The sequence below is a fragment of the Mobula hypostoma genome, chromosome 24 (assembly GCF_963921235.1).
Source record: "Mobula hypostoma chromosome 24, sMobHyp1.1, whole genome shotgun sequence".
NCBI lineage: Eukaryota > Metazoa > Chordata > Chondrichthyes > Myliobatiformes > Myliobatidae > Mobula > Mobula hypostoma.
Genome location: NC_086120.1, coordinates 43743138 through 43758277, shown reverse-complemented (window position 1 = coordinate 43758277; position 15140 = coordinate 43743138). Strand labels below are relative to the sequence as shown.

Here is a 15140-nt window from a genome sequence, read left to right as displayed (position 1 = left end):
AGAATGAATGAAAGACCACACCAATTTGAGCATTCAGTGTTCAAATGACAAGAAACTGAGCAAATACAAAAATAAATAATAATAATAATAATAATAAATAAGCAATAAATATCATGATTGACCTATGTCAACCACTCCCTCTAGCCCATAGATATCCCAATGTAAAAACATTGTCACACAGATTCTTATTAAATCTTCCCCCTTTCACCAAAAACTTAAGCCTTTTAGTTCCTGATTCCCCAATACTGGGGGCAAAGAGTGAACACATTCATCCTGTCTATGGTCCTTGATGACTTTATTCACGTCTCTGATGAGGCGCGCTCTAATAACAGAGTCCTACCCTGACCAGCCTCTCCCTATAACTCAAGTCACCTGAATCCTGGCTACATCCTTATTAATCTCCCTGGCACTGCTTCCAGTTAAAACAACATGTATCCAATAGCAGGGTGGGCAAAATGAAACACAATATTTCAAACAAAAAATGCTGTAGGTCACGTAGCACGTAGAGAAATAAACAGTTGATGTTTTCGGTGGAGACTCTTCTTCAGAACAGCGTTCCGATGAAGAGTATCAGCCCTAAACGTCAACTGTTTATTCCTCTGCGTCGATGCGGCCTAACCCACTGAGTTTCTCCTGCATTGTGTGTGTGTTCATCAGGATTTCCAGCATCTGCAGAAACCCTTGACTTTACAATGCTAACATCCTTGGATATTCTGTAGTTAGTTTAGTTCCGATACGGTGCGTGCTTAATTACCAATCAGAAAACGAATTTCCGTTGTTAATCATATCATTACGTGCCGTGTCATATGACATGAGCCATCATGGTCTTTCCATGACCGTGATTGTTCTTGGCAAATTTTTCTGCAGAAGTGGTTTGCCATTGCCTTCTGAGCAGTGTCTTTACAAGACGGGAGACCCCAGCTATCACCAGTACTCTTCAGAGATTGTCCGCCAGGCGTCAGAGGTCGCATAACCAGGACTTGTGATATGCATACTGCTCAGACGACCATCCACCACCTGCTCCCATGGCTTCACGTGACCCTGTCCTGGGGGTGGGGGAGGGGATAAGCAGGTGCTACACCTTGCCCAAGGGTGACCTGCAGGCTAGCGGACGGACGGAGCACCTTGCACCTCCTTTGGTAGCGACGCATCTCCACCTTGCCATCCACAGTGTTAATAACCAATTAACTCTACATGCTAAAGGTCAATAAACTCGAGAATTAGTAAAACAACTGTACGATATCAAGCCAAGCATTACCCTAGTCTGCATCGTTATCTTGTCTTGGTGACCTTGGCTAAACAGAAAGGCTGTGCAAATGAGACTGAAGCTTTCAAGGCCACGTTCAGCCTGGGTGACTCGTTATGTCTCCACAGTCTCTGTCAATTTATCATCTTGACTCTTGTGTTACTGAACTTCCACGCTCAGAAGAGGCTGTCCAAAAGAACATCCAGCTGCTGGAGGTTTTATTCAGCTGGGGGCTGCACAAGAGTCTGCTTTCTCGTCTGTCAGCAGCTCACACCCAAACTTTCAAGCTTCTTCCCCTCTGCCATCACAATTCTGAATGGACGATGCACTCATGTACACTACCTCGACGAAGGGTCTCGGCCTGAAACGTCGACTGCACCTCTGCTTGGCCTGCTGCGTTCACCAGCAACTTTGATGTGTGTCACTACCTCACTATCTTTTTTACTAATTTAATTCAATTATCTTAATTTTTAAAAACTTGCAATAAAAAGTATACATTGTTTTTAATGTACTGCTGCCCGTAGACAACATACCACAACATACGCCAATGACATTAAACCGGATTCTGATTCTAAGAACATTTTCACCTTTGCCCTGCTGCAACTTTCACGATGGGGAGAGGGGGGCTACAGATCATAACTGGCCATGCAAGTCAGTTCAAATCCAGAAGGGGGTCCAAAGTATCTCAGAGACAAAGGATAAATCCGAGAGATTCTGGATTCTGGAAATCCAGAGCAACAGACACAAAATGCTGGAGAAACTCAACAGGTCAGGCAGCATCTCTTGAGCAGAATGAACAGCTGATGCTTTGGGCCAAGAAGACAAAGGACCTATTTTTTTTCTGGTGAGGACAAAGAATACAGTACTGTGCAAAAGTCTGAGACACCCTAGATTTCTTATATGGCCTCTACAGCGCCCTGATCTCAACATCATCATGCTGTCTGGGATTACCTGGACAGACAAAAGCAAGTGAGACAGACAAGTCTGCAAAAGAACTATTCACCAAGATGCTTGGAACAACCTACCAGCCGACTTTCTTATTAAACTGCACACCAATGCACCCAAGAGAATTGCCGGTTTTCAAAGCAAAGGGTGCTCACAGCAAATATTGATTTGATTTAGTTTTTACTGTTTATTGCTCTTTATAGTAATTTTTTTGATATTTGTAAATTTCATTATTTTTGAAAGCATCTTCATTTTATAGATTTTTTTTTACATATGCCCAAGACTTCTTCACAGTACTGCACATACAGTGCAAGACTAAAATCAATTTTCCTTCAAAAAGTTTTTCTTTGATACAGTTACAAAGCCAAAAACCCAATCTAGCATGTCATCAAAACAATTTTACGCTTGGCAATGTGATCCTTGTAGTCAATTGCCGTGTACTCACAATGGAATTCACGAGACATGTTACAAAAGCATTCACAATTTAGAAAGTCAAACAGGCTGGTCTTGTGCAGGGCTTTATCCATGCTGGGGAAATAGCAGAAATTATTTACAGATTGATTAAACTACACGGTTAATCAGGTATTGACGCACTTCACAGAATTATTAGTGGTAGAATTTAAGATCGTTTAACGTCATTTCCAGTATACAAGCGTAAAGGAGAACAAAATAATTTTTACTCTGGATCCGATACAGCACAGAAAAAACACACATAAAAGGTAACGAACGTAATAATAATAATTAAAAACACAATAAATATAAATACACAAGATTGCTTGTATACATAGATTGACTACATGTTTACAAAGTGAGGCTAGGCTAAACATAAGGTGACTCTGACCGGAAATGATAAAGTACTGGAGGTTGAGGGTGTGGAAGGGTGGGTTAGTGGGTGGAGGTGTTGATCAGCCTTACTACTTGGGGAAGGTAACTGTTTTTGAATCTGGAGGTCCTGGAGTGGATGCTGTGTCGCCTCCTCCCTGATGGGAGTGGGACAAACAAAAAGTCCGTGGGCAGGGTGGGTGGGACCCTTCATGATATTACTAGCCCTTTTTACATACACACGTGTCCTTGATGGCGGGCATACTGTTGCTGGTGATGTGTTGGGTGGTTCCGACTGCCCATGGTCGAGCCTGCCTGTATGCTGCAGTAACGCGGCTTGCCAGGATGATCTCTACTGTGCACCTGCAGAATGACACGAGTACTGATGGGTGTAGTCCATCTCTTCAGTCTCCTCAGAAGGTAGTGGCTTTGGTGAGCTTTCTCAATCGTGTAGAAAGTGTTCGTGGACTATAATTTTGCTAGAATTATGAAGGAAAAACCAACAAAGACTTTGCTTGACAAAAAAAGTTCTCAATTACGCAGCTTCACCCTTTCCACTACTGAGCCCTTGATGAGAACTGCCATGCGTTCTCCCCATTTCCCTTTCTAAAGAAGCGATGTAGCGTGGATGCTGGAAAGAGCACAGAATTCTTTAACTACTCAGCAAGACAGGCAGCATCTATCAAGGAGACATAGGTGATAAATTTACTCTGTACATTTTATTCCTTTCAACCATCAGGCTCCCAAACCAGTGTGGATAACTTCACTCACAACACTAAACTGATCACTGAACATGATCTACTGACTCAATTTCAAGGACTCTACAACTCAAGTTCTCAGCATTATTAATTTATTCATTTATTTGTATTTGCACATCGATTGTTAGTACTTGGGTGTAGTTTTTCATTAATACAAGTCTCAGGATTGTATATGGTGACATAGATGTACTTAGAGAATAAATTTACTTTGAATTTTTTGGCTTTCGAGCCTGTGCTGCCATTCGATCATGGTTGATTTATTTTCTCTCTCAACCCCATTGTCCTTTGTTCTCCCAGTACGGCTTGATATTAAGTCCACTTTTGTATTTATCTTGTGAACAGTCCTAGCTCTAATTAAGATGGAAAGAACGGCAAATCAAAAAAAAGGGCCAAGACTTCAATGAAACTTTAATTTGCCTTAATCTCTCTAATAAAGAGCACACACCAAGACATGTAAAGTACAGCTTTATGCCAAGAAAATTCCCAGCAAGTGTATCACACCATCAGATCCTCGCGATGGTGTAGGAGACTCCAACAAAAAGGGTTCCACCTGAAACAGAGACAACTCCTTTCCTTCCGCAGATGCTGCTCGACTGGCTGAGTTCTTCCAGCAGATTGTGTGTTACTTCAGATTCCAGCATTTGCAATCTGCTGTGTCTCCAGATCCTCCTAAATGTGATTATACTCATCTGACAGAGAACAGTCAGTAAACATGCTGCTTACACACAAACACACACACACACTTGCCATTCGGCTGAGTGTACGGACTTCAACGTCTTCCCCGGTTATTCTCATAGTGGGTCCTAAACTAGGCTGATATGCTCGGGATAGCTTCATGGTGCCTTTCCTGCCATAGACAGTGGACCATTCAGTTTCTTTAGTAATGGGGATGTGTACATGTTGTTTGTATACTGTATTTAAGGTAGATACTTCTGTTAACCACATTGTGGGGTGCATTATACTCTAAATCATGTTTAGTCTTACATTACCTTCGTGGGTAAATAAAGATGGTGTGTTCTAGAGCCGAGTAAACAGAAACATTCTCGGTGTGAGAGAGACAAGGGCTGTGAGGAGTTCCCACCGGACAAAACCAAAGAGCTATTATTGTGTTTACTTGTAGATACCATTTTATAAATATTGGCAGTCTGCTTTTCTTTATTTTCACTAATTTGTTGGTAAGTTGATTTCTGATGCATCTAATAAACACCTGTGCACTAAAGTGCTAAAGCAACTCCAGCCAATTTTTTTCCCCTTTGATCATAAACCCACGTATCTAACAACTAGGACTGGAGGAACCCAATATTCAGCTTGATATTGTTGAAGATTTGAGACATAAAGTAATACCTTCATGACACACACACTCCAACACCTGGACAGCTATTTATTCACTTAGAGTTAGGGCCTGATCACAGGCCCTTCCAACACAACGAGCCCTGTCACACTATTCCACCCATGCGGCCAATTACCCTACTAACCCGTATGTCTTTCGAATGTGGGAGGAAACTGGAGTGCCCGGAGGCAACTCACACGGGCACAGTGTGAACATACAAGCACCTTACAGTGGCAGAACTGAACCTGGGTCTCTGGCACTGTAACAGTGTTACCCCAACCGCTGTGGGATATTGCAATGGTAACGTTGCTGGGTGTAGGTGAGAAATTCTGTCCATCCATGTATCCATGAACAGCAAACCTTGTCTCCAGAGAATTTTTCATCACCTGCAGAGACCCCAGGGAATTTTGGACCTGGGAACGTTGAGACACGAAATACTGGAAATCTTGAGTAACACCTACAAAATACTCAGCAAGTCAGGCAGCATCTATGGAGGGACGTTTTAGGCTGAAACAGCATCGAGGATGCCTCCCCAGCATCAAGGACACCTTCAAAAGGCAATGCCTCCTAAAGGCTGCATCTATCATGAAGGACCTCTATCACCCAGGACATGACCTCTTCTCATTGCTACCATCAGGGAGGAGGTACAGGAGCCTGAAGGTACACACCCAACGATTCAGGAACAGCTACTTCCCCTCCGCCATCAGATTTCTGAATGGACCCGTAAGCACTACCTCACTACACCCAGCGTCTGGGTGTCAACATCTCTGAAGATGTATCCCGGGCCCAACAAGTTGATACAATTATACCAAGGAGACACACCAGTGGCTATATGTTATTAGGAGTTTCAGAAGATTTGGTAAATCATGAAAGACTCCAGCAAATTGCTACAGATGTCCGAGGAGAGTATTCTGACTGGCTGCATCACCGTCTGGTATTTAGGCGCCAATGTGCAGGACTGGGAAAATCTGCAGAGGGTTGCAAACTCAGCCAGCTGCGTCGTGAGCACTTCCCTACCCGCTACCAAGGGCATCTTCAACACGTGGTGCCTCAGGACGACGGCATCCGCCATGAATGGCCCGCAGCATCCAGCACGTGCCCTCTTCTCATCACTACCATCAATGAGTGGAACAGGAGCCCGAAGACACACTTCCAGCACTGTCAGATTTCTGTACAGTCCATGATAGTAATTTTTATGTATTACACCCTCATGCTGTAGCAGAGCAAGTTTCACAACATATGTCAGTGCTAATAAACCTGAATCCAGTAGCCAATTTGCCTGCATTGCAGTAGGTTGTATCACAATAGATATTTCTGTGAAAACCCCATGTTTGGCACTGTGTGGCCAAACCCATCACTCTGTTGGCAAATGCAAAGCATACGAAGGAGCTCTGCTGTGCTGACAAGGGGACTCAGTTTTAGTCGAGAATTGATGCCAAGTTCTACAATTTACATAAAATACAATAAAATACTATCAAGATTCAAAATTGCTTAATGACATTTCCAGTACACAAGTGTAAAGGAAAACGAAATAATTGTTACTCCAGATCTGATGCAGCACAAAAGTCGCCAAGATAAAGAATAAAGAATACAATAGACATAGACATAGATTGTATATCCACAGCAGGAGAGTCTGTACAGAAAGGTGTCTGTACAGCAAATGATAAAGTAGTGCTGGTTGGGGGTGTGGAGGGGTGGGTTCGTGGGTGGAGGTGTTGATCAGCCTTACTGCTTGTTGAGAGTAACTGAGTCAAGTGGTCCTGGTGTGGATGCTACATAGTCTCCTCCCCAATGGCAGTGGGACGAACAGTCCACGAGCAGGGTGGGTGGGATCCTTCATGATGTTACTGGCCCTTTTCCAGCACCTTGGTGGCAGGTAGGCTAGAGCTGGTGATATGTTGGGCAGTTTTGACGACCCGTTGTAGAGTCCTCGTCAGAGCCTTTGAATAGCCATTATCGTTGTACAAATAGCAATAGGTACAAACAGCAATATGACATCTTCTGTACAGAATACAGCAAGTAGAATTTGCAAGAACATAGCTGACACGATAATGTTGAGAAACTAACAACAGGAAGAGATGTGAATGTCCACACAAATAGAGATGGGATTGAAAGAATAGAAAAAGTTCGCACTGCGATGGAGATGACAGAAGTGTGGCGAGACACAAGTCTCTGGTGAGATCAGCAGCACCAAGTTAGAGTTTTGTTCTACCAAAGGAGAACAGCAGGAAATGTGAGGAGTGAACACTGAAAAGCGTATTACCTGCCTGATGCAATATTTGACATGTGGTTAGGAAATTTAAGAAAATGGGGAACGCATCATTCTTCAAGGCCCTCCAAAAGAGGAAGCTTCTACAGCAACCAACACTACTACGTCTGTGACTCAATCAACTTTAAACAGTTTGGAGAACAGCTTTTCTTTTCCAAAGTACACTAATATAATACACTTCTGCTGTCAAAGGCTAAAGCAAGTGAAAACAAGAGAAACTTTTAAGATGCTTCCGTTTTAGCAAATGGGGTAGTGGGTTGGAGACACTTCACTACCAAAGGAGGCGTAAGACACTCCTTCCCTCCGCTAGCCTGCAGGTCACCCTTCGGAAAGGTGAGATACCTGCTTAGCCCCCCGATCGTGCTCACATGAAGCCATCGGAACAGGTGGTGGATGGTCGTACGAGCAGCCGGTGCAGACAGAATCTGAATAGTACTAGTAACGGCCGGGGTCACCCAATACATAAAGACACTGCCCAGAAGGCAATGGCAAACCACCTCTGCAGAAAAATCTTCCAAGAGCAATCATGGTTATGGAAAGACGGTGATCGACCACCTACGTCATACCATGTGGCACATAAACATTACACTTGAGAAGGTGTGTTTTTACAATACTATTGGCAGATAACACTAAATACCCATTCTCAATTTTTAAGAGAAACAGCTGGTCCACAATAAAACACAGAACACCATAGCACAGTACAGACCCTTCAGCTCATGATGCTGTGTCGATCTTTTAAGCCACTTCAAGACCAACCTAACTCTTTCTTACTACATAGTTCTCCATTTTCTACCATCCATCTGCCTAAGAATCTCTTAAAATGTCCCTAATGTATCTGCCCCTACCATCACCCTGGCACTGCAGGTACCCAGCACTGTGTAAATAAATCTATCTCTGACATCAATGATTTCAGTAATCATAGCCAACGCTATAAACATCAAAGTTGCTGGTGAACGCAGCAGGCCAGGCAGCATCTTTAGGAAGAGGTACAGTCGACGTTTCGGGCCGAGACCCTTCGTCAGGACTAACTGAAGGAAGCGCTAGTAAAAGATTTGGAAGTGGGAGGGGGAGGAGGAGATCCAAAATGATAGGACAAGACAGGAGCGGGAGGGATGGAGCCAAGAGCTGGACAGGTGATTGGCAAAAGGGATACGTGAGGATCATGGGACAGGAGGCCCAGGGAGAAGGAAAAGGGGGGGGGGAAAACCCAGAGGATGGGCAAGGGGTATAGTCAGAGAGACAGAGGGAGAAAAAGGAGAGAGAGAGAAAGAATGTGTGTATATAAATAAATAACGGATGGGGTACGAGGGGGAGGTGGGGCATTAGCGGAAGTTAGAGAAGTCAATGTTCGTGCCACCAGGTTGGAGGCTACCCAGACGGAATATAAGGTGTTGTTCCTCCAACCTGAGTGTGGTTTCATCTTTACAGTAGAGGAGGCTGTGGATAGACATATCAGAATGGGAATGGGATGTGGAATTAAAATGTGTGGCCACTGGGAGATCCTGCTTTCTCTGGCGGACAACGCTATAAACTAGCAGGTTTCAGAGAGCGAGGGTGTTGGAGAGGGTCACCTCACCTTTGGTTTGTTGAGAGGAATCAGGATCAGGTTTTACGTCGGAGGCATATGTCCTGAAATTTGTCTTAATCGCCGTTGTACGTTGCAACATATAATTATAGAGAAAAATGATGAATTAAAGTATATCAGTTAAATAGTTTAATAAGTAATGCAAAAATAGAAATAAAAAAGTAGAGAGGTAGTGTTCATGGGTTGATTGTCTGTTCAGAAAAGGAGGGGAAGAAGCTGTTCCAGAATTGTGGCGTGTGTACCATCAGGCTCCTGTACTGCTTCCCTGAGGGTAGCGGTGAGAAGCGGCAAGGTCCTGGGTGGTGGGGTCCTTGATGATGGATGCCACCTTTTTGATGCATCATTTTTGAGGTTTAGTTCTTCTCTACAGACAAGGTCAGAGGGGAATTTCCTGCTGCAGCAGAGGGTAGGAGTCACATTGTAAAGGCTGAGGTAGCGAACGCTGAGATTAGACAGAGGGTTGATATGTGTCCTCGTCCTGGCAGCGAAGAGTTTTTTTTAAAATTATTAATTAGTGATACGGTGCAGAGTAGGCCCTTCAAGCCACATTGCCGTAGCAACCCCACAACCCCGATTTTACCCTAACATAACCAATGACCGATTGAGCTACCCGGTACCCCTTTGGGCTGTGGGAGGAAAGCAGAGCACCTAGAGAAAACCCACACATTCCCTGGGAAGGACATAAAGGGACTCCTTACAGAGGCCACTGTAACCGAACTCCGAAACCCAGAATGCCCCAAGCTGTAACAGAATGATCCTAACCACTACACTGCTGAGCCCCCACCTCCCCGTGGACTGTGGAACCAGGAAATGACCCCTAACGATGCCAAGGCCACAAGTTATCACGTGCTCCGTCAAATGACGTTGGCAATCATGGTCCCGTGACGGCGACTGTTCTTGGAAAAATTTTTTTCTACAGAAGTGGTTTGCCATTGCCTTCTTATGGGAAGTCTGCCTAACAGACAGCAAGCAGCAGGAAAATGCATTACCGCAAGGTTCCTGTTTAACACATTAACAATAGTCCTGCAATAAACTGTAAGACCCAGACAGAATGATAATCAGATTGATTATTACTGGCAAATGCCATGAAATTTGTTAATTTTATGGCAGCAGTTCAAATAAAATACGTGATAAATAAATAGAGAAAAAAACTGAGTTACATCAAGTATATATATGTCTATTAAATAGTTATGATAAAATGAATAGTGCAAGATAACAAATAAGTGGTGAGGTAGTGTTCACGGGTTCAATGTCCATTTAGAAATCGGATGGAAAAGGGGAAGAATCATGAGTTTCTGAGTGCATATCTTCAGGCTTCTGTACCTCCTCCCCAGCAGTGACTTGGTGAAGACAGCACGTCCTGCATGGTGGGGAGCCTGAATGATGGACGCCACCTTCCGAAGGAATCACTCCTTGAAGATGTCTTGGATACTTATGGAGACTGCTACCCATGATCGAGCTGACTCATTTTACAAGTTTCTGCAACTTATTTCGATCTTGTGCAGATAGAGGGTGCCTGGAGAGGACCTTTCTAACAGGGGAAGAGTCTAGGATCAGAGGGCAGAGCCTGAGAAAAGGACATCCCTTTAGAACAGAGAGGAAGAGGAATTTCTTTAGCCAGAGGGTAGTGAATCTGTGGAATTCTGTTCTACAGGCAGCTGTGGAGACCAGGTGTAATTAAGGCAGAGGTTTATAGGTCCTTGATTAGAAGGTTACTGAAAGAAGAAGAGAAAGAGGTTGGGAGGGCAAATAGCTATGATCTAATTGTATATCAGACTCGATGGGCTGAATGGTCTAACTCTGCCCCTATGCCTTACGGTTCATGGGATGTCAGGGAGGGGTAGCACCTGTGGTGGGGGAACATGTTGCGTCCTTTTCAGGGCCGTTAGTCCACCTTTGGTCCCCACCTGGCACTCAGCTCTCACCTGTGGCTCCCCGTAGCTGTTTGCATGCGACAGCGGCCACACCCCGGGCAACGGCTTCGACAAGCCGGCTAAACCAGGTGAGGGTAGCCGACGGGTCTCAAACCCTCGGTGAGATAGGGAGTTGTCTATCCCAGCATGTGAAGACAGACTCCGGCGGATTGAGCAGACGAGACCAATGGAAGGTCCAACGGTCAAGAAGGCGGTCTCTGCAAGCGTCGTGGAACGTGTAGAGCAGGACAAGACACAGAAGACGTCCTGGTCATCCACTGCGCCTAGTCCCATCTCCAGCCGTCTAGACTCTGTCTTGCCACTGGACCCAGATGGGAATTGGGAAGAGAGAGTGAGGCTGACGCTGCGCAACTCTCCCTCACTTAAATCCAAATCACGCACTAGTCTCGACACCATCATAATGGTGTCGAGGCCCTCATCGACGTCAATGATGGACGAACAACAAATGGTTCAATATGGGGGCATAAACTTAAGGTGATTGGAGGACAGTACAGGGGGTAATATCAGAGGCATCTCTTTTTTTTAAAAAAAAGAGTGGTGGGTGCGTAGAACAAGCTGCCAGAGATGAAGGCCAAGGCTGACATATGAGGAGATTTAAGAGACTCTTAGACAGGCATATGGTTGGAAGGAAAACGGAGGACTATGTAGGTTAAAGGTCAGTAGAATATTGGCGTGTAGTCTGCTGTAGCGTTCTATATTCAAAACTGCCTTAAAAATTTGTGAAGGCAAGAGAGTCTGCAGATGCTGGAAACTCAGAGTGACACACACACACACGAAATGCTGGAGGAACTCAGCAGGTCGGGCAGCATCTATGAAATGGAGTAAACAGTCAACGTTTTAGGCCGAGGCCCTTCATCAAGATAAAAGTTTGTGACATTCACATTTTCACAAGAGGACCCATTTCAAGTGATGTTTGTACAATGCCACTTAGGTCCTAATTTTGGACTGGTTGTAATAGGGAGCAATAATTTATCAGCCAGACTGGGAGAAAACCTTCCACAACAATCCACGAACATCAACTGGATGTAAAGCACCGTGGCCAACTCTCCCCAGTCTCTACCCACGAAGTTCCAGAGGCGCACAAATTCAACTGGGTATCAGTGAAAGTCAAGCCACTAGCAAACACGTGGCATGCAAGAGAATTCCTAGTAGCATGGTTTTCCACGAACAAGCACATAAGATCCTATTTATGAGCCGACTTGAACAAAATTCCAGACCACGACGCACAAAGTTCACCACACAGCCAATCAGCAATGAGATTTCCTCCCCACGTCACAACTGAGTGTCTGAAATAACGTCCAATCAGGTGACTTAAAAGCATCTAGAGGCCAAGTATTTGGACACACTGCAATCAACAGAGCACTGACAATGGCTCCTCGTATGGTGACAAAACATTTGAAACTAAATTGTCAAGATCGGAGAAAAACTCAACCCAAGCAGAAAACAATTTCTGTTTCATGTAAAGGATCCAAGTTATGAAGTTGAGACAAAAGGACAATATGGTTTGGTGTAGGGAAATGATGACATCTCTGATGACAAAGTAAACGGTTCATGGAGCTGATTAACACTCCATTAGAACTGATAACAAAGCTCTCACTGAAATTTTCTGCCCAGGGTCATCGTTCTTGGTGTAGGGGAAAGAACAATGAGAGCTAATGATTAATAACACACATAAGAATTGCTGGTGAACGCAGCAGGCCAAGCAGCATCTATAGGAAGAGGTACAGACGATGTTTAGGGCCGAGACCCTTCCGCAGGACAAACTGAAAGAAGAGCTAGTAAGAGATTTGAAAGTGGGAGGGGGAAGGGGAGGGATGGAGCTAAGATCTAGAAAGTTGATTGGCAAAAGGGATATGAAAGGATCATTGGACGGGAGGCCTAGGAAGAAAGAAAGGGGGAGGGGGGAATCCCAGAGGATGGGCAAGGAGTATAGTGGGAGGGACACAGGGAGAAAATGATTAGTAAATAGGGACGTGGATTGTGCCAACGTGGTGACGGCAAACTGCAAAGCCTACGAGTAGAGACGTGGAATACAGCAGCGACGACACCCAACTTTAAGGAACTTGATTAATTGTGTGTACCCATTGTAACAGAAAACTAGGTTTGCTGTTAGACCTGGAGATAATCATTTCGTTCTGTTGTCAGGACGTGGACTGCTACTTAATTAAATCTTCCTGTAGCCAACATTCTGTTATCAAAATGTAGCTTTACTTATAATCTCATCAACTGAAAATGAAGCAGCTATACCAAATTCACGCCCAGGTAGATCAGCTTTGATTGGTCTCCCAGTGCGCACCATTTTTCAATAAAGCTTCCAGGAGACCAATCAAAGGTGATCTACTTCAAACAACAATTCCATGTGGCTTTCAGTTTCCTCGCCCAGCTCATGAACATGAGATTCTGCGGGTGCTCGAGATTCAGAGGAACACACACACAATGTTGGGGGGGGTGGGGTAGGGGGGAGGAATGCTGGAGCATTGATGGAAGAGAATAAAGGGTCAACGTTTCGGGCCAAGACTCTTTATCAGGACTCATGAGGGGGTCCTTCATTAGCACTCATGATAGTCTGATGAAGGGTCTCAGCCTGAAACATCGACCCTTTCTTCCTTTCCACAGACTCTGCCTGACCTGCTAAGTTCCTCCAACACTCTGCGTGTGCTGCTCTCTTGCCGATGGATGCCCCCAAGCGAGGGAAGAGTGAGATCACATCCAAACTCCTCCAGAACCACTCAAGATACAATTCAAAGCTTTGTCTCCACTTGCTTCCTTGTAATGGACAATTACTTGAGATGTGGAAAAACCTGGTTGCATATGTCAGAGAACTATAATCGAAAAAAAAAACCTGCACTTGTTATACCAAGCAGAATGAGGCTATTCAGCCCATTAAGCTGGATCTGTCATTCCATCATGGCTGATTTATTATCCCTTTCAATAACATTCCTCTGCCTTCTCCCTGTGCCTTTTGAGATCCTGATTAATCAAGAACCCATCAACCTCTGCCTTAAATATACCCATTGACTGGACCTCCATAGTCATCTGAGGTAATGAATTCCACAGATTCACCACCCTCTGGCTTAAGAAATTCCACATCTCCGATCTAAATGGATGTCCCTCAATTCTGAGATGTGTCCTCTGATCCTATACTCCCTCACCACATGAAACATCCACTCTATCCAGATCTTTCAACATTCGACAGTTTCAATGAGATTCCACCCCCCCCCCCACCCAATTCTTCTAAACTCCAGCAAGCACAGGCCCAGAGCCATCAAATACTCCTCACAGGTTAACCCTTCGGTCCTTGTTAGTACTGCCAGGATACTGCATTGATCACAGTGTACTACACAAGGGTGAGGCTGAGCAAACACAGACTATTTTCTCTGCAGCACTGGACCTTATACAAGAATATAAAAACAGAGGGGCAGAGAAAGGGTAGATAAAAGCCCTCCCCCCACCTCCCAAAGTGGAAATGAAAAGCAGTACAAAGGTAAAACTTTAAGGAGAGAGAGGGAAAGCTTCAAGAAGATTTAGCTGGCAATTTTTAAGCTATTATATACAGGGAGTGTATAGGTGTTAGGAATGGAGGTGATAGCAACATTTAAGAGAGTTAAGACAGGAACAATAGAAGGCAGTGATTTGAGAAATTATTTTTATGCCTCACAGATAACCCCTCTGTTATATTGGTGTAATAGGGAATATAAGGCTAGATGGAAGGAAATAGAATTTGGATTAGTTGACGGTTTTCCTCTTCAGGCCTCAATAGCTGACAAAGGATTGATGGCCCAGTTGGAAAAATTTAATAACGCTTGGATAAATCTTACATTAAAAGTATGGCAGAAGGTGGTTAATTCATGTGGAATTAATAACATGTTGAAACTCTTTAGATGGTGTGCATATGATACCGAATTCCTTCCCAACAGAGGAGATAAAAGATTTGAGCTATGGATAAAGAAAGGTCTTACAACCTACCTCTCATTTATAGATAAAAGAGTATTACAAAGTTTCCAAATCCTGCAGGACAAACATGGCCTAGAACATGATGACTTTTTTAGGTACCTTCAAATACGAAACTATGTTAACCAGAGTTGTAGATATACAGACCTATCAACAGTAGAATTAGAATTTTTCAAGATTCTGAATTCGGCTTGCAGTTCAATACCTAGTAAATCAGTTTCTCGCCTATATAATGCACTCTCCCATGCTAAAAATGTAAATACACTGTATATTAAAGAGAAGTGGGAGAAAGAAGCGGGG

The 15140-nt window shown here is 44.1% G+C and overlaps 1 protein-coding gene across 3 annotated transcripts in view; it reads right to left on the bottom strand.

Moving 5' to 3' along the window:
• The window catches only part of mfsd12a (major facilitator superfamily domain containing 12a), a 55752-nt gene that overhangs the window by 25121 nt on the left and 15491 nt on the right, over window positions 1–15140 (bottom strand). The window lies entirely within an intron of this gene.